This window comes from Cervus canadensis, chromosome 29, assembly GCF_019320065.1.
Source record: "Cervus canadensis isolate Bull #8, Minnesota chromosome 29, ASM1932006v1, whole genome shotgun sequence".
NCBI lineage: Eukaryota > Metazoa > Chordata > Mammalia > Artiodactyla > Cervidae > Cervus > Cervus canadensis.
In genome coordinates this window covers 33,954,096-33,975,026 of record NC_057414.1, presented here as the reverse complement: position 1 = coordinate 33,975,026, position 20,931 = coordinate 33,954,096, and the positions used below count along the sequence as shown (strand labels likewise).

Genomic DNA, 20,931 nt, shown 5'->3' with positions numbered 1-20,931 from the left:
GGTACAAGTCTCCCCACCTGGGCAGCCGGGGGTCCCTGCAAGCTGTCCCGGCCCTGAATCCGGAGAGTCGGCTTCTCTGATTGGCTTAGAGCACAAACGCAGGCGAGCGCTGCCTGAGTCGCGCTCTTTGATTGGATTTGAAACGAACAGCAGAACACGAAATAAAGAGGCCTTCCGTCATTGGGCCATCGTGTGAATCTCCTTTTGGCTTCTCCGCCGACTGAATTAGCGTCTCAGGATCTCGGTCATGAGTCTTAAATCTGGGCCTGTCAATTCGCCCCGGCGTTACTCGTCTCTAGGCGAGGCACGGAGTTTACAGAGTTCAACCAATCACATAAGGCCGAGATCAGGTTGCCAGGCAGGTTATGCTAATGAGGCCCCGCCTTTTATGCTGCTCCCACTCTGCGGCGGGAAGAACCACCTGGAGGTGGCGGGGGGGGTTTGATTTCCATCACCCCTAGGGAGAGAGGACCGGGGACCCGCTGATCTCCCAGCTCCCCTCACCCAACGTCGTGTAAGTACCTAAAGGATTAGGGGAACCGGATAAGCCAGCGTCCAGAGTACCCCATCGACTGGGAGGGTGTTTCGTCTTTGCTTAGTCCCACCCAAAATGGCGCCAAGCTCTTTCCGCGTCTCAGAGCCCGGTCGGGGCCAACCGACCGCGGACCCGGGTGGGGGGGGACTTGATGGTGGTGGTGGGGGGGAGAAATCCCGGCGGCACCGCCCGATGGTACAGTCCAGCCGGGGCTGGGACGAGGCACCTCACTCGGGGTGGGGGGTCAAACCATCTGCACCTTCCAAGGGGAAAGGGGCGAGATCCGCTCTCGGAGCCCGCCTGGCGCTGCGATCGGCCATGGCTCCGGCGCCTCTTCGCCCTGCCTTCCCCGCGCGCGGCCTCCCCCCCGCGACCCCCGAGCGGCTCGCACGCTCCGCCGGCCGCGCGCACCTCTCCTCCCCTGCCCGCGTTGGTTGGGCCGGGACGGCAGTTGGGCGCCCTGCGCGCTCCTGCGGCGGCGGTTGGCCGGGCGCTCGGGGTGCGGCGGGCCGTCTCGGCCGGCGGGCGCGGGGGCGGCGGGCTCCGTGGACCGGGCACCCTGCTTTGTCTCGGGAGGCCGCGCCGCCGTCCTGCCGTGGATTCCTGGTGTCCCCGGGACCCGGCGAGGCCCTGCTCGGACGGCGTGGGGGTGGCCGGCGTGGGTCGGTCGTGGTGGACGGCGTCCGCAGTGGGCAGGGCGCGGGCCGAGGTCCACGTGCGCTCGGGGTCTAGCCCGAGGCCTCTGGGGAGCCGGTTGGTGATGCCAGCCGACCGTCTGCTTTCCTTAAGCGCTTTTGAGTCTGCGGCCCCGTATCAGGCCCTCCACCGAATACAGCGAACGCAGCGCTCTGGAATCGCGGGCGTGCGTGCCTGCCTAGCCTTGCCTGGCGGGTTGGTGGGTTTCGTTCCATTTTCAGTCTGCGTTTGCCTACGTCTAAGCATGAGCCGGTTCTGGGTCTGAACCCGAGGGTTCGGCGCCTGAGCCGTCCCACCCACCCAGGCCCTGTGCCGTCTGCGCCTGTTCAAATCTGGCCTGGCTCATCGTCCCCAAACGGTCTTGAAACTCAAAAGCAACCTTCCTTAAAAACAGAACTGCTTGTGACGGTTTGCGGCCTCTGGGTCAGACCCGCTCCTTTGTTTCTTTTTCTACCTTTTGCTGGAAGCTCTTTGAGGGCAGGAAGATACGCGGCGTGCCCCGGGTACCCTCCCACACACTCCTCCCACGGCACTGCAGCAGCTTCCACGTTGAGAAGCCGTGCTTACATGATGCTCTAGAAATGAAAAAGCAAGGTTGAGAAAAAAGATGGATTGAGGCAAAGCCATCCTTAAAGCAGCGTTGATTCAATCTAATATGTTTACAAAGTAACTTCTGTGTTTTTAAATGAAGTGGAATTGACATAAAGTGAACAGTTTCGTACTAGATGCACATTTAAAAATTTTGAACCAAAACTTTTTTTTTTTTCACTTTGTAACTCTTATTTATTCCTTGCACCCATTCTTGGCTCTTCTTTGTTTTGCAAGGGCGCTAAACTGCTGTCTGCTTTTCTGAATAAGCCATTTTTTCCTAATGTTTTGCAGTATGCCCCACTCGGGATAATGTGTCCATCGAGTATGTATGGTAGGTAAGGCTGTAGATAAGGCGAAGCTCAGGTCTTCAAGGGCCCTCAGTACTTTTTAAGATACTACAGTGGTATAAGGGATAGTGTATCAATCCAGTGTAATCCTAAATTGGTTGGCACTGGTTCAATCTCCACGTGTCTGAATTTTTTTTTTTCTAGTTTTAACAGTAAGGCATGATCATTGTAGAAAATAGAGAAATAGTATATAAAAAGTAAAAATTAATCTGAAGTTCAATTACCAGAGATAATTTCTACTAGTATTTTGGTTACTTCAAATCTTTTGTATGTGCGTAGAAAATGTTTTTGCAAACTTGTTATGTGGTTTTCATATCTAGTTTTTTTTGGGGGGGTTGTTTACTTATGATTTTTCTCTTTTAAAAATGTAGATAGTTACCTAATGACTTCACTGATGGTTTGCTATTTTCAGTAGTTTTTCCCCATTATTTGAAGGGGCCATCATGAAATCCTCTGAACTAAAGGAATTAGGAAATTTGGATCGTTCTGTTTTTCACAAGTAGAATTTATTGATTGCTGTTTAAATTTATCATAGGTAACCTAATGAAGTAGATTTCTGAGTAATAAGTAGAATTGTTTGAAGAGCTGAGAAATACTGAACTGTAATTTTGGTTTCCTTAGTAGGCTTACATATACACCCTGTCATCCCAATGTTGGATTTGTTTAGCCAGAGTTTGTTCTAAAATAGAATACTGATGTTCTTTGACCTATGCCCGGTAAAATACGGTCTTTCCCCACCCACTTAAGTCCCGGAGAGTGTAGACACACCCTGTCCAGCCATTTGTATGATTTTCACAAGCAGAATTTATTGGCTACTGTTTAAATTTGTCATAGGTGCTCTAATAGATTAGCAGTATTGGTCTGGTGACTAGAAAGAGCCGTGAGTTAAGGAAATGCTATGGCCACCTCTATGTAGAATGGTCCCACTGGAGTTCTCCTGGGGATCTGGTAGGGGCAGGAAGTGAGAGGGTAGCTTTTCTGACTTTATTATGTTGGTCATTCTCGAACTCTTCCTCTCCCTCTGTGGCCTTATGCTGTTTACATGAATTACTGCTTAAGGGGTGTCTGGCCTGGGTCGTATTTATTCTCTAAATTGTAAGCCTAGTTCAGGACTTAACGTGGGACATTCTGAGCAGTAGCCTTTCCAGTTTTATCTGCAAAGCAGTTTATTTGCCCTTTCTGTGATACTTGATACATTACTGTTAGTACTGAAACATTCTTCCCACTCCCTTTCCAAAGTCCTTTGGTGGTTTCAGGCTTCCCCTTGCCCAGACCTTTGTAGATTTTAAATGTTCAGGTTGTGGACAGCAACTGCAAGTAGGTTCTTTTTGGATAACTTTTGAGATATTCTAAAGAATTGGGGTTGAAGAAATGGAGAGGGAGGAGAGAGACTATAGATCCTCCCAAGTTACAATCATAGCAAGACCAGCTAAAAATGTGGTGAAAACACTCATTATAAAATTATAAAACACTCATTATTGCACATTATGAAACAATAATGTGCAGGGCTTTAATAACTCCAAACACAGAGATTGCTGGAAGGTGAACCTGCAAACAGCCTCATTTATCTCAGCATTGGAACACTGGAGCCGAATCCCCACTTTTCTACCCACATGCTGCACTCTGACTCTCTGATTGTAGCCACAGTCTCTTCCTGTGTCTCAGACCTGTGCTGTCTGGTCCAGTGGCTAGTGCTGTGTGTGTGACTTACAGGCCAGATTTTGAGATTTAGTGTAAAAACAATGAAATATTTCAATTTCCAAAATAGTGATTACGTGTCGAAATGATAATATGTCGCCAATCCCATGCTAATAAATATATTATTGCAATTAATTTAGCCTGTTTGTACTTTAAACAAATGTGGCCGCTGTAAGATTTGAAATTATGTTTATGGCTTGCATGTGTGGCTTTGCCTGATAACAACAGCCACCTTAGTCCCGTGGGGCCGTGTGCTCCCAGGCGGCAGTAAATCATCATACAATGTATTATCTCTTTGTTTCTATAGTTTCAGCCAAAAGATCCTGCTTATGGTAGATGTATCTGATTTCTTTTAGTGCTTTATGATAGCTCTCACAGAAGCACTATTCTTCTTCTGAAGAATACCTTAATCTTAAAACCACTTCCAGGTAATTGAGTTAACTGTTACTGAATTAATATATTCAATTAATCACTGAACTTAAAATAATGAAATGACATCTGTTAAGCACATAATCCATTAAAGAAAATGTTGAGCTAAGCATAATCAGCTGAATTTTCCCCAGCTTGGTCTGCTACTTACTCATTGATTTTTATAATGGACTGTTTTTCAAAGATTTAAGAAATATTTCTGAGAGAAACTTGAAATTGAGAAAATCAAGCTCACAATTTATTTTTTTCTCCTGTGATTAAAGAAAAGGCCACAATTGTTTGCTTTTAAGTGTGGAACACTTTGGACCAGCTCATGGGACAACTATCCTTTTAAACACAGTTGAAAGAATGGTATTCTTTTGGGACTTCCCTGGCGGTCCAGTGGTTAAAACTCTGCTCTTCCACTGCAAGAGGCATGGATTCCATCCTTTGGTCAGGGAAGTAGGATCCTGCAGGCCAAGTGGCCTGGCCAAGAAAAAAAAGTAGATGAGACACTATACTTTAAAAAAAAGTCATTATTTTTATTTGATTTTGCTACCCTGTGTGATGGTTTGATGCAGTGTCCAATTTAATAGCATGGGCCCTGTGGGGCAAAAAAAAAACCTATCTTCAGAACTCAGCTCAATTGACTGGCTGTGATCTTCGGCCCATTAGTTAACTTCTGTAAGCCTTAGTTTCTTTATCAAATTATTAAACTAGTTTCTTAATTATTAATTGGGTGTAGTAGTACCAGGCTTGCCAGGTGGCACAGTGGTACAGAATCTGCCTGCCAGTGCAGAGATGCAGGAGAGTTTGATTCCCTGGGTCGAGACGATCCCCTGGAGAAAAAATGGCAGTGCGCTCCAATATTCTTGCCTAGGAAATCCTGTGAACAGAGGAACCTGGTGGGCTACAGTTCATGGCGTCACAGAGAGTCAGACACGACTGAGCACACACAATATCGTGGAGCAACTCTTTGTACTCATTTCTTGCTTCCTAAATGTGTTGTAAATTCCTAGAAGCTTGGAACATTTTTGTAGTCCCCTCATATAGAATGCAGTTCGAAAGTGCCTTTTAGTTGTGCTGTGCTGTGTTTAGTCTGTGTCCTGTGGGAATAAAGGAGTGAGTGCAATTAACATAAGACATTAAAGTGAGGAGGAGAATTTTCCTCCCTCTCCTTCACAATTCTTACTTTTGTGTGCACGTCTCACCATCTTGTTGGCATTGCTTGAAGGTTTTGCTTGGGGGTTATTTTCTTGGGGGTTATTTTCAGTCTCACCGCAAACCATCATTATAGTCAAACTTGTTATAATGTTTTTCTGATAGAGGAATAGCTGTAATCCTTTGACTAATTATTGCTTTGTGTTTGACTTTTCACGTTTAATTCTTACTGTGTGATAGTGGCAACAGGGGTTTACAAGTGAAAAAAAGGAGACATAAGTTTAGCATAAAAGTGGCGGGAGCAAGGACTGGGTCCTCAGTCCCAGGCAGTGGTGTGTATTTTTATAAGATTCAGCCTCTTACTCATTATTTATTTATCTTCTCTTTTATCCTTTTTCTCTTAAAGTGATGAATTGAAAGTTTTCTGGATTTCAAGTGCTTCATAACTTGATAAACAAGCACCAGCGGCCAATAGCCATTTAGGACACTTGTTTATGTAACACATAAGTTTTCTCAAGTATGTTTAAGCCACTGAAGTAAGGTGTGAAGTAACCACAAAGCAATAGTTCTAGGATTAAAACTAAATTATGGAGCAGTAATTGTACTTTGATTAACTTTGTTTCATTTAAAAATTTTAAGAAAGTTGAAAAGAATTAAAAGTTGAAAAGAAAAAAAATCACAGAAAATAAAAAACAAAAAGAAAAGGAAAACAAAAACAAAATGAAATTAAAAAAAAAAAGATAAAACAATTTAAGGAAGTTGATCCTTATATATATACATAGTTTTCCCAAACCTTAGGAATCTCATTGAACAATTGTATCTTTTTATACTTCATTTTAAAAATCATCTCTTTTTCAGATTTGTGGTTTTTCAACAGTTATAAACTATAGGAGGTATATTTTAATTCTAACAAACTCTTTATAAGACCGCTACATAAAAAAATCCAAAACTTTACTGAGTGACTCCAAGTAAACTCTAAATAAATGGAGAGACTGCTTTGAGGACTGAAAGATTTAATATTGTAAAGAATCAATTTTTTGGAAACTGACTTATGGATTTAATGTAATCCTAGCAAACTGAAAAGCAAAAACTAAACAAGCTAATAAATTTTTTGTCAAGGCCTGAGATAAAGCAAGACACTCTTGAAAAAGGAAACGAAGTTGGAAAAACTTATGTTCCAGAGATGAAGAAGAGTTAAATAAAGACAGTGTGATCCTGCAAACAAAACAAAACAAAACAAAAAGACAGTGTGATCCTGGCACCAGGGTAGAGCAATAAACCAACTGAACACCCCAAGGAGTCCAGAAACAGTCTCTCACACAGTCAAACATTTGATTTATGACCCAGGAGGCATGGCAGATAAAAGGCCAAACAACACAACTTTAAGAAGTTGACATTGAGAACTAAATTCATGACCTCAGTCTAAAGAGGGTATCTTTATTTAAGATGTTACCTGCACTAACAGAATAAGGGTAAGAGTCTTGAGCAGGCACTTCTGAAAAGAAGAAATCCAGGTGTCTAATAAACATATGAGAAGGTGCTCAACCTTGTTAATAATCAAGGAAATGAAAATTACAACCAGAGTGCTATGTTACTGTGAACCTAAAGTTGGCAAACACATACCTAACTTGAAGCTGGCAATACCAAGTCCTGAAGTTGTTGGGCAATAGAACAGTCATACCTGGCTGGTAGAAATAGAAACTGGTATGACCACTTAGGAAAACCTTTTGGCATTGCCTGGAAAGTCAAAGACATGCAGACGCCAAAGTCCAGGTATTACACTGTTAGAGAAATTCGTATGCATCACAGAACCCAGAAGAATATTTGGGGTAATTAATTTCCCTGATATGAGTTGACTGAATTCATATTTGAGAGCTGCTGTGTTCTGTAAACAGGTAACTGTATTTTGGCACAATGGTAAATAAATATTTTTTTCCTTCTCTGATGGATCTTTTAATAATATCCAATCTGGTCTTCATTTCCTAAAGCAGTTGTGTCTGACTCTTTGCAACCCCATGGACTGTAGCCCACCAGGCTCCTCTGTCCATGGAATTCTCCAGGCAAGAATACTAGATTGGGTAGCCATTCCCTTCTCCAGGAGATCTTCCTGACCCAGGGATTGAACCTGGGTCTCTTGCATTGCTGGCAGGTTCTTTACCATCTGAGCCACTAGGGAACCAATAATATCCAGACTGGTCTTCATTTCCTAAAACCATGCTGGCACAGAATAGGCCTTTAGTAAATATTTTTATGTTTAAAAATTATTATTTGAATTTTTATGGTGAGTACCCTTCACTATAGCTTTGTAGTTGCTTATCCCTGGCTGTTGATTAATTTGCTCAATTAAATCTGTCTGTGGGTTCCAGTTGTCAAGATCAAGATAAAGAACTTGCCTCACATCCAGTATTTTCCCACCACTCTGTACTGAGAAAACACTTGGAGAAATGTCCTGACTTGTACAAGATATCTCTGAATATCAGGCCAGTGGTGAATGCTGGCTTCCTATGAAGTGTAGTGAAGTGAAAGTCGCTCAGTCGTGTCCGACTCTTTGTGACCCCATGGACTATACACCCATGGAATTCTCCAGGCCAGAATACTGGAATGGATAGCCTTTCCCTTCTCCAGGGCACCTTCCCAACCCAGGGATCAAACCCAGGTCTCCTGCATTGCAGATAGATTCTTTACTGTCTGAGCCACCAGGGCAGCCCAAGAATACTGGAGTGGGGAACCTATCCCTTCCACCTCAGATCTTCCTGACCCAGGAATCAAACCAGGGTCTCCTGTATTGCAGGTGGATTCTTTGCCAACTGAATCAGGGAAGTCCCACTGGCTTCCTGTAATAGTTTTATGAAGTTGGAGGAGGTTGAAATTAGAACAGCATATTAATTATATGCCATTAATACAGAGTTTTTATGGAGGCAATAACTGCCTCATCGTGTCATCTGTCTGGGCATACTATTTTGTTAATCAAATGCTAATTTTTGACCATTCCGTGTTTCATATTTAACTTTGTGAACAAGGGACCAAGGCTGAGGAGTGAGAATTTGAACATGAACAGTAGATGAGACCCATATTACCTGTTCACAGGGGGACTGAACTGGATAACAAAGGGAATTACTTGGAGCCAGTGTCATCTGGCTTCTTAGTCCTGGAAAAGGGCCATGGTCCAGTCTGCTGGAACAAAAGGCTGGGCTTATTTCAGGAGGAGAGTGTTTCATGCAGAGTGAATGGGTAGTCACACTGTCTTCTCTTGAGTTATACACATGATGTTAAATTAGGAAACCTGTGCTCTAGAATAATTTCCTCTATGCAGTTTAAATACTTTTTTTTTCCTAGTTAAAACATTTTGAAGCACTTGAATTTATTGAGGGAACAGCTTAGTACTTGAGATTATGCCTCTTAACATTACGTAGTATTTTACGCTAACCTGGATTTGTGATCATCGAGTCACAGTTACCACCTGGAGCCCTCTGTTAAGTGCGGGTTCCAGGGCCCCAGAAGACCCACCTGCGAGTCTCCTATTTAGTTACTGCGATTGTTGTTTCAGTGAGGAGCTTGCGATATGTGGGCCAGATAGCTTTCTGTCTATAGGTGTGCCTGGGCCCCAGGCTGTACTTGTACTCTTGCCAGTTCTCTCGAGAACAGATGCTTCTGTTGAGAAAGGGGGCTGGAGGGATTGTGCTCAGAGCTGTGTTATCCGCAGTCAGAAAACGTGGATGCTGCATATTATTTGATGAGTCATTCGTATCAATCGTTCAGTCTTCAGATGTTCCTCATAGACCCATATTTGCATACAAAGCTTGTTTCAAATATTCCTGATAAGTGCATAGAACAGATTTGCTTGTTATCACGTGGCTAAGGAAAGCTGGAAAATCAAGTGTGCATGAGAGTAATCTGATTGGCAAGGAAGACCACCTGAAGTAACCACCACCAGCCTTTTCAGAATTCTAAGACATTCATAACACAAACGTATTAGAGAAGCTGGTAAGATGCATATTTTGAAGAAGGGTATAAAGATTCTTGCCAAGTTTTTGTTTGGTAATAAAAGATCTCTCCTTTTTTTAATTTATTTATTTATTTTTCCCTTTATTTATTTATTTTTTTCAGTGGGTTTTGTCATACATTGATATGAATCAGCCATAGATTTACACGTGTTCCCCATCCCGATCCCCCCTCCCACCTCCCTCTCCACCCGATTCCTCTGGGTCTTCCCAGTGCACCAGGCCCGAGCACTTGTCTCATGCATCCCACCTGGGCTGGTGATCTGTTTCACCATAGATAATATACATGCTGTTCTTTCGAAACATCCCACCCTCACCTTCTCCCACAGAGTTCAAAAGTCTGTTCTGTACTTCTGTGTCTCTTTTTCTGATGAAACTGGAGCCCATTATACAGAGTGAAGTAAGCCAGAAAGATAAACAACATTACAGCATACTAACACATATATATGGAATTTAGAAAGATGGTAATGACAACCCTATATGCAAAAAGATCTCTCTTTTTAAAAGGTGACTTGGGGCACTAAAGTTCTGTTTTTCTTTCTTTTTGGCCACAGTGCACAGCTTTCTGCATCTTAGTTCCCTGACCAGGGAGACTTAACCAACCGCCCTTGGCGGTAAAAGTTCAGAGTCCTGCCACTAGACTGCCAAGAAATTCCCATGAATAATAATTAATAATTATTATTTTGGGGGAAATTGATGCAATTATTTAATTTTTAAAGTTTTTTTTTAGATTTTTAAAGATTTTTTAAAAATTTAAAATTTTGAATTAAATTATTTAACAGATTTAGTAGATATAATTCATATGCCATAAAATATACCCATTATAGTTAATTTTTTAGCTTATATGCAAAGGTTTGCAGCCATCAACACAATTTAAATTGAAAACATTTTCAGCACTGCAGAAAGAAGCCCTATATCCATTGGCAGTCACTCCCGTTCACCTGACAACCCCATCTCCAGGGGATATTTCTGTCTCTATAGATCTGCCTATTCTGGACATTTCATATTACTAGAATTTACAAGTAATCTTCAGTGTGCATCAGCCATCAATAGTTACTAGTATCATGAAGTTGGAGTACAAGTTAAGTGCTCTGATCATTACCTGTGCTTATTGCTCAGTTGTGTCCAATTCTTTGCAACCCCCAGGCTCCTCTGTCCATGAGATTCTCCAGGCAAGAATACTGGAGTGGGTTGCCGTTCCCTTCTCCAGGGGATCTTCCCGACCCAGGGATCAAAGTCAGGTCTCCTTCATTGCAGGTGAATTCTTTACCATCTTAGCCACCAGGAAAGCCCAGTCTTTGCCCAGTGCTTCCTAAAGGCAGTTCCTGGCATCAGTATAATCAGTCCTTCATATTGCTTTTAGAATGATTCTCCAAAAAAGTGTTATTACAGTGATAAAATATGTTTCTTGCCTTTGTGCAAGAGTTGGCCACGACCGGCTGACTTCAGCATCCTCTGGAGAGGTTCATAAACAAAGACTCCTACTCTTCCCCTCTACCTTTGCAGTGGAGAGAATCTAGAATTTCAAGAGTGTAACTCTGGAATGTGTCTTTTTGCCTAGGCCCTTAGGTGAATCTGATAAAACCAGTTCACGGATGTTGGGAATTGTAATTCTTCACTTTGAAGTCTTAGAGCCCATCCTTAACTGTGTTTGAGGCTTTTCTCTCTTGTACACACACCAGTCCCTGAGCATAGCCTCAATTTCTGTTGCCTTTGAAACCTTCTCAAGCTGTGTTCATCAGAAATGCCCTTATATTTACTCTAGAAGCAAATATTCTCTTTCTTTCTGTCTCTATCTCCCTGTATATAAAGATTCTTGATGTTTATTGCCAAATGGTTTCCTCAAAGGTTAGCATTGATTTAAACGCCCATCTTTTTTCTTTCTAAAAAACAATTTGAACATGTTCTGTTGTTCATTCTGTTAATTGATGTGCCAACTTAATTCCTATCCTTTCCTATTTTCTGCTGTAAAATAAAAATTATTCTTTATTAAAAAGAAAAGCAGCTTGAGGTATAATTCATGTACCATACAATTCACTCAGTTAAAGCATACAGTTCAGTGGCTTTAGTGTATTCACAGTTATACAACTGTCAACACAATCAATTTTAAAATATTTTCACAACTTCAAAAGAAACTCTATATCTCTTAGCCATTACCCCGTAATTCCCCATTTCACCCCAATCTCTGGGCAACCACTTATCCATTTTCTATCTCTAGTGATTTGTCTTTTCTGCTATGTCATATAAATTCAATGTGTGGTCCTTTGTGACCAGCTTCTTTCACTTAGCAAAGTTTTAAAGGTTCATTCTTATTGTAGCATGTGTCAGTATTCCTTTCCTTTTGCTGAGTAGTATTCCATTATATGGATGTACCATATTTTATCTCTGTTCATCAGTTGATGAATGTTTAGGTTGTTTCCACTTTATAGCTATTATGAATAATGCTGCTAAGAATGTTCATGTACAAGTTTTTCTGTGGACCTATGTTTTTATTTCCCTTGGGTTCCCTTGGGTTTTTTATACCTTGGTGGCAAAGCTCTGGGTCATTTGGTTAACTGTGTTTAGCCTTAAGAAATCGCCAGACTGTTTTCCAGTGACTGCAGCATTTTACATTCTCACCAGCGGTGTCTGAGGGTTCCAGTTTTCCTACTTACTCACCAACACTTGCTATTAGCTGTTTCTGTTTCAGAATTTTGAATGAAATTGAAAAGATTAAAGTACACTGCCAAAATAAGCATAATAGAAGCTAGAAGATCATTAACAAAGGCAACTTTGTGTAGTTAGTTATCATAAAAGATGTTGCCAGTGTTACGGATATAGGTGAATATTTTGCTGAAGTTGAGGGTACATAAACTATGTTCAGTGGGCTTCCCTGGTAGCGCAACTGGTTAAGAATCTGCCTGCAGTGCAGGAGACCCGGGTTAAATGCCTGGGTCGGGAAGATCCCCTGGAGAAGGGATAAGCCACCCACTCCAGTATTTATGGGCTTCCTTGGTGGCTCAGACAGTAAAGAATCTGCCTGCAATGTGGGAGACCTGGGTTTGATCCCTGGGTAGGGAAGATCCCCTGGAGGAGAGCGTGGCAACCCCCTCCAGTATTTTTGCCTGGAGAATCCCCATGGACAGAGGAGTCTGGCAAACTACAGTCCGTGGGGTCACAAAGAGTTGAACATGACGGAGAGACTAAGCACAAGCTATGTTCAATTAGAATTCTGAAGTTGCAATATGTTGTATTTTTTCCTTATGTTCAACTAGAATTCTGAAGCTGCAGTATGCTGTAATATTTTCTTAGCTGGGAAAACCTTTACTGTTAGTGGAGAGTTTACGAGTGTATGAATTGAATTTCAAGAATGTTCTGCTTACACAATATCAGGTGAAGAACCAGGGGTGCTCTTTCCTCTTAACCTTAGGAGTCAACTTGAATTATTAAGGTGTATTAATAATTAGTATCAGTAACACGAAAAGACACTGATGCTAGGAAAGACTGAAGGTAGGAGGTGAAGGGAGTGACAGAGGATAAGATGGTTGGATGGCATCACTGAACGAACTCTGGGAAATAGTGAAGGACAGGAAAGCCTGGCATGTTGCAGTCCATGGGGTTGCAAAGAGTCATACAAGACTTAGTGACTGAACAACAATCAGTAACAAGAACAACTACAACCAAGAACATTTGCCAGTGTTTCCCAAGTGTCCACTGGAGAAGGGAATGGCAAACCACTTCAGTATTCCTGCCTTAAGAACCCCATGAACAGTATGAAAAGGCAAAAATATATGACACTGAAAGATAAACTCCCCAGGTCGGTAGGTGCCCAATATGCTGCTGGAGAAGAGTGGAGAAATAACTCCAAAAAGAATGAAGAGGTGGAGCCAAAGCAAAAACAATGTCCAGGAGTAGATGTGGCTGATGATGGAAGTCCGATGCTGTAAAGAACAACATTGCATAGGAACCTGGAATGTTACGTCCATGAATCAAGGTAAATTGGAAGTGGTCAAACAGGAGATGGCAAGAGTGAACATTGATATTTTAGAAATCAGTGAACTAAAATGGACTGAAATGGGTGAATTTATTTCAGATGACCATTATATCTACTTCTGTGGGCAAGAATTCCTTAGCAGAAAAGGAGTAGCTCTCATAGGCAACAAAAGAGTCTGAAATGCAGTACTTGGGTGCAATCTCAAAAATGACAGGGTGATCTCTGTGTATTTCCAAGACAAACCATTCAATATCCCAGTAATCCAAGTCTATGCCCCAACCAGTAATGCTGAAGAAGCTGAAGTTGAACTGTTCTATGATGACCTACAAGACCTTCTAGAACCAACACTGAAAAAAGATGTCCTTTTCATCATAAGGTACTGGAATGCAAAAGTAGGAAGTCAAGAGATACCTGGGGTAACAGGCAGACTTGCCCTTGGAGTACAAAATGACATAAGGCAAAGGCTAACAGTTTTTCCAAGAGAATGCACTGGTCATAGCAAACACCCTCTTCCTACAGCACAGGAGATGACTCTACACATGGATGTCACCAGATAGTTAATACCAAAATCAGATTGATTATATTTTTTGCAGCCAAAGATAGAGAAGCTATATACAGTCAGCAAAAACAAAACCAGGAGCTGACTGTTGCTCAGATCATGAACCCCTTACTGCCAAATTCAGAGTTAAATTGGAGAAAGTAGGGAAATTCATTAGACCATTCAGGTATGACCTAAATCAAATCCCTTACATCGTGTACAGGGGAAGTGACAAATAGATTCAAGGGATTAGATCTGATAGACAGAGTACTGGAAGAATTATGAACAGAGTTTTGTGACATTGTACAGGAGGCAGTGATTAAGACCATCCCCAAGAAAAATACAAAAAGGCAAAATGGTTGTCTGAGGAGGCCTTACAAATACCTGAAAAAAGAAGAGAAGCTAAAGGCAAAGGAGAAAAGCAAAGATATATCCATCTGAATGCAAGGTTCCAAAGAATAACAAGGAGAGATAAGAAAGCCTTTCTCAGTGATCAATGTGAATAAATAGAGGAAAACAATAGAATGGGAAAGACTAGCAATCTCTTCAAGAAAATGAGATACCAAGGGAACATTTCATGCAAAGATGGGCACACTAAAGGGCAGAAATGGTATGGACCTAACAGAAGTAGAGGATATTATGAAAAGGTGGCAATAATACATGGAAGAACTGTACAAAAAAGATCTTAATAACCCAGATAACCACGATGGTGTGATCACTCACCTGGAGTCTGAAGTCAAGTGGGCCTTAGGAAGCATCACTATGAACAAAGCTAGTGAAGGTGCTGGAATTCCAGTTGAGCTATTTCAAATCCTAAAAGATGATGCTGTGAAAGTGCTGCACTCAATATGCCAGCAAATTTGAAAAACTCAACAGTGGCCACAGGACTGGAAAAGATCAGTTTTCATTCCACTCCCAAAGAAAGGCAATGCCAAAGAATGCTCAAACTACTGCACAATTGCACTCATCTCATACGCTAGTAAATACTCAAAATTCTCCAAGCCAGGCTTCAACAGTATGTGAACCAAGAATTTCCAGATGTTCAAGCTGGTTTTAGAAAAGGCAGAGGAACCAGAGATCAAATTGCCAACATCTGTTGGGTCATCAAAAAAGCAAGAGAGTTCCAGAAAACCATCTACTTCTGCTTTATTGATTACACTAAAGCTTTTGACTGTGGATCATGACAAACTGTGGAAAAATCTTCAAGAGATGGGAATACCAGACCACCTTACCTGCCTCCTGAGAAACCTGTGTGCAGGTCAAGAAGCAACAGTTAAAATTGGACATGGAACAATGAACTAGTTCCAAAATGGGAAAGGAGTATGTCAAGGCTGTATATTGTCACCACTGGTTTTTAACTTATATGCAGAGTTCATCATGTGAAATGCTGGACTGGATGAAGCACAAGCTGGAATCAAGATTGCCGGGAGAAATATCAAAACCTCAGATATGCAGATAACACCACCCTTCTGGCAGAAAGTGAAGAACAGAGGAGCCTTTTGATGAAAGTGAAAGAGGAGAGTGAAGAAGCTGGCTTAAAACAACATTCAGAAAACTTAAGATCATGGCATCCAGTCTCATCACTTCATGGCAAATAGATGGAGAAACAATTAAAACAGTGAGATACTTTTTTTGGGGAACTCCAAAATCACTGCGGATGGTGACTGAAGCCATGAAATGAAAAGACACTTGCTCCTTGGAAGACAAGCTATGACCAACCTAGAGAGCATATTAAAAAGCAGTGACATTACTTTGCTGACAAAAGTTCATGTATTCAAAGCTATGGTTTTTCCAGTAGTCATGTATGGATGTGAGAGTTGGACCATAAAGAAAGCTGAGCGCCAAAGAAGTGATGCTTTTGAACTGTGATGATGGAGAAGATGCTTGTGAGTCTGTTGGACTGCAAGGAGATCAAACCAGTGAATCCTAAAGGAAATCAACCCTGAATACTCACTGGAAGGACTGATGCTGAAGCCGAAGCTCCAATACTTTGGCCACCTGATGCGAAGAACTGGCTCATTGGAAAAGACCCTGGTGCTAGGAAAGATTGAAGGCAGGAGGAGAAGGGGACGACAGAGTATGAGATGGTTGGATGGCATCACTGACTCAATGGACATGAGTTTGAGCAAGCTCTGGGAGCTGGTGATGGCCAGGGAAGCCTGGCATGCTGTAGTCCATGGGGTCACAAAGAGTTGGACATGACCGAGTGACTGAACTGAACTGAACCCACCCACTGTGAGGTGGTCTCCTCTGTGTGTGGTGGTGATGGCGATATCTGAACAAATGTGATAGTGCCATTGTGGGCATGACACAGGTCATGGTTGTGGAAACTTCAGAAACTATACCTTCAGACATCAAGATCTGCACCTGGGGCTGAAATGAGTGGACTTCTCAGAGAGTGTCTTTTAGTGTCATATTTGGCTCAGCATTTTCCATCATATATGGCTTTGCGTTTACTAGGACTGATTTTGATTTTGTGTCAGGTGGGAGTGGCTGAGTTCCATGTACCTTGGTAATCTTACAGTAGGTGTGATTTCAGTTTCCCTTAGGATATTCGGATTTGCTAGTTTATGGTACTACATAATGTCTTGAGTAATTTACTTTTTCCGCTTCGTGTTTTTTTTCTTTTCAGCTCATTAAAGTTCAGTTGTAAATATTGATATCATACATAAACTTAGCTTCTTTACCACAGAAGCAGTTATACACCATCATTTTCGTGGTAATGCATTATATATTTATCCTAAGAGGGTCTTTGTTAAATAACAAGTTTCCTCTGAGGCAGGAGACTCGCCCAGAAACAGTGGTGACTGTCTGCTCCTGGCCGGATTCAAGGTGCTGAGGGCCCTGCCTTGCCCCGTCGGGTGAGGGTGCTCTTGGGCAGCTGCATTCCCCCGAGGCAGGTGGCAGGGGACACAGACTCTGCACAAAATGTGTGCATCACTTAACTGATGGTGCATGCTCTGTAGAGTGTTATGGGAGAGCAGCATGGGGACGGGGAACAGGAAAAGCCTGCTGAGGGGGTAGCACTGACTTTGAAATCTGAATGAGGAGGAGGAGGTGGCCATTTGAATCCTGGCAGAGCCTCTGTGAAAGCCCTGAAGGCTGGCCTGAGCCTTGGGAGGGTGTAAAGCTGGAAGGAGAAGGAGAGGCTGACTGGCGCAGCCTTTAAGGGTTGGCCCAGCGAGTGAGCTTGTAAAGGAGGTGGCAGAGAGGCCGGAGGAAACCAGGGAAGTTCCATGTTAGGAGGAGAGAGAGAAGAGGAGAGGGTGTGAATGTTGCATAGGTCAAGTGAGATGAGAACCTGGAGAGGTAGAAGAAGAGGCCAACTGGGGAGGGAATGTGGGGTGAGGAAGTAAGGAAGTGAAGGTGGATATAGACAGCTCTTTATTGCTTGTAAGAGCAGCAGAGGGGTAGGTGAGCAGGGAGGCGGGCTCAAGGGAAAGTTTTTTATATGTAAACAATCAATTGAAATATAACAGCTGTTTTAGAAAAGTGCACAGTAAAGTTAGGAGATACTGTTCACATTTGCTGATGTGAATGTTCCAACAGGGAGGGAGCTATGATGCTGCAGAGAGTCGTAGGGTCGGGTGCAGCCTCTGAGGGGACCGGTGGACACTGGCTGCCGGCCAGCCAGGTGGAGAGCCTGGCTTGGGTTAGACAGGGAACATTTTCTCCATCACAGTGTATCAGGAAGGATGAGGGAGGAATATTTCATTTCAAAGTTGGGAGAATTACATTTTAATAACAGCACAATATTTTTAGACACTGCCTATATTTCAAAGCTTTCTCATTGCTTTTCCAGTCCTCAAAAAAACAATGACCTGTTAAGTGATTCTGGGTGTAGATTGCTTGTGCTTTGTTGTATCAGGTATGTCACATCAGAGTGCTTTTTCTTACCAGGGTGTGCCGTAACTGGTGTCCACAGACTTTGAGAAACACAGTCACAAGGTCAAAGAGAAACTGTTTTCCAGTCTCATCCCCCTGGGATTGCCCTCAGTTTCCTCCCGAGGCAGCCAGTTCTGAGTGGTCAGATCCAGGGGAGAGGTGCTTATTAAAGTGTGCCCCGCCCTCTGCACCTGCTTTCCCCCTTGAATCATTTTCTGATTCCCAGGAGGCTGGGAAGCTGGTTGGTAAGGGCTGCTGAGAGGCGAAGAGACAGGTAGTGCTTTAGGCTGCCTTGTGGGGCTGGAGAGATAAGACATTCTGGGTGAAGGGCTGCAAAAGCTTTCAGAACTGAGGGGCCAGCATCCCAGAGGCAAGGAGGCAGCCTAATGCACCATACCCCACATCTGGTTTTTCCCTCGAGGTATTTGTTGACTAGGTCGGGCTGTTCAGGAGGCTCACAAGTCAAGCCCTAAGCAGCTGAATAGCAGAGTGGGATTTGGGTAGTTTCGCTTTGCTGAGAAGAAAAAAATTGGAATTCAGAGCCCACCAAGGAAGAGGCTCCCTAGGAAATATCTTGAACTTCTCATTGCCACTTCCAGAAGGTCAAACCTAGGAGGAGACTCTGTTCTCTGGTCCTTCAGAAACTGCAGACCGGCCTCGACTCAGCTGGATGGAATGCAGGGCCCTTCTGCAGCCTGCTGAGGGTAGTGGGGGAGGGGTGGTGCCTTTGGGAGAGGGTGCCATGAGAACTCAGGAGCTGGTGGCTTTCTGTTCCTTGATCCACGCATATTCACTTTGTGAGCATCCCTCAAGTTGGACGCTCCTGATTTGTGTGCTTCTCTCTAGGCCTGTTGTTTTGTCGTTGTTCGATCGCTAGGTCGTGTCTGACTCTTTGTGACCCCGTGAACTCCAGCACATCAGGCTTCCTTGTCTTTCGCCATCTCCTGGAGTTTGCTCAAACTCATGTCCATTGAGTCAGTGATGTCGTCCAACCATCTCATCCTCTGTCATCCCCTTCTCCTTTTGCCTTTAATCTTTCCCAGCATCAGGATCTTTTCCAATGATTTGGTGCTTCACATATGGTGTCCAAAGTATTGGAGCTTCAGCTACAGCCTCAGTCCTTCCAGTGAGTATTCAGGGTTGATTTCCTTTAGGACTGACTGGTTTGATTTCCTTGCAGTCCAAGGGACTCTTAAGAGTCTTCTTCAGCACCACAATTTGAATGTATCAGTTCTTCAGTGCTCAGCCTTCTTTATGGTCCAACTCTCACATCTGTATATGAATTCTGGAAAAACTGTAGCTTTGACCATACGGACCTTTGTAGGCCTGTGATACGCTGCTATTTGAGGTTTCCACCTGAAATTTTGTAAGAGAAGAATGGAGGACTCCTGATAGATTTCTCTTTGAAACTGGCTTCACGTTTTGCCAGCCAGCCAGCTCTTCTTTGTAGAAAAGGAAAAGCAAACATCAAGGTTTACCATTCTTTAGAACTCAGACTGAGTGCTGGTTCCTTTTGAACTCTCAAGGATATGAATGTAGAATTGTCTGGCTTAGACCTCCAGCATGTCCTTAGTCTGGGTTTTTCTTTCTTTTAAGTGTACAGTAGGAGTTGTTTTGAATGACTTGATGGGGTTCTAATGTATTGCTAACAAACTGTCAAATGGGGTGGGAGGATCAATCTTTGTTTTTTTTGGTGTATGAAAAGTTCTTATCTGAAGTAGGAAATAAAGCCCACATTTCTTGGGCTGACACAAAGAAAGAAAGATTTGCTGGCATGCCTCTTTTGAGGCATGAAGAAAGGAGTGCCACAGCCCTGACTGGAAAAAAATAACCTTCTTTCAAAGAAGAGTACCCTTAGTTGATAGTCTCTGAAGCCCTTTTTTGTGCACAAGAAAGGCAGGAGGAATTTCTGTAGGGGATTTAGTACAATTTCTGTAGGGAAGTGGAAAGCAGAGACACACACGGAGAGGAGTAGAAACGGCCAAGGTGACCATTTCAGACCTGCCTGGTATATCTCATTCCTTGCTTGCTGTATTTTCTAATCTGTTTTCTTTCTTTTTTTTTTTTTTAAGGAGAGAAAATTCTGTTCAGCTCTCTTCTGGTTACACAGTGTCATTCTTGTTTATGTCCAGAAACAAATTAGAAAGACTGAGCCAGGGTTGAGCCCTGGCCCTGGCCGTGAAGCGCCAAATGCTAACCCCTGGCCTGTCGGGATTCTGTCTGCAGAGTGTTTAGATTGTAACGGGTGGTTCTGTCTTGTTAATATTACAAGTGCCAATTATGCTGCAATTTGTCGGCCGTTGTCTCCCACTCACTTATCTGGTTTCTGAAGGTTTTTCTGGAGTTTTTCCATTGGCATAAAATTTTATCTGGAGTTTTTCTGTAGTCTTGTGCATTTCACTATTTACTTCATTGCCAGCATTTGTAACAAATGTGAATGGCATTGGTAGAAGAAATACCCGGAGGACCCCATTATGGTGCCTTTTTCATCCTTTCTTTACCCTTAGACTTCTCTGCTTATAGGGAAATATCCCCAATCCATAACTGCTTAATTAAAACCCCCTCTTTTATTTGGCACCTAGTCAAAGATTTGTTATTATAATTTAAAAAATTTCTTTTATAAAAAGAAAAAAATTTCATGAAAAGCTTTTATAAAAGTCTGGTTCCCTGATTATTTTCTTCCTTAGAAACTTCTTAGTTTTTTAGGCATATTTCCCTTCCCTGAAAGTGTGCTTATTTTATTAATAGTTCCTTGTGGAGTTAAAAAATGATATTTTAGTCCTACTTCTCTGCCCTCACTTACAGGTTCCCAGGAGCTCTTGAGCTGGGGTCAGAGTGGTCCCATGGAACCGGGCTCTGATAGACAGAGTGACCTCAGGCTGATCAGACCCAGAACTGTGGTCGAGTTGGCATTCTGTCTGTGGTCCCTTTGCCTTTTGTGATCTGTAGGCCGCTCTGGCTGAGGTGAAGTCCGAATAAACAGTGTCTGCTGGGCGTGGGGCACCTTGCCAGGCAAGGCAAGAGTGTTGCTGATAGTTTTCACTTCTCATTTTCATTTTTTTTCAATGAAATTACAGTAATTTGTTGTGAATTTTTAA

At 42.8% G+C, this 20,931-nt stretch overlaps 1 protein-coding gene across 2 annotated transcripts in view; it reads left to right on the top strand.

The window, feature by feature from the left end:
- Nucleotides 1–237: 237 nt before the first annotated feature.
- Nucleotides 238–20,931, top strand: part of PRDM10 (PR/SET domain 10) — a 92,333-nt gene continuing 71,639 nt past the window's right edge. Inside the window, exon 1 of one of the 2 annotated variants that reach the window (XR_006266401.1) lies at nt 238–514. The gene's annotated coding sequence lies outside the window, so the exon portion shown is untranslated. The remainder of the gene's footprint in view (nt 515–20,931) is intronic. The other variant, XM_043451824.1, reaches the window with a different exon arrangement.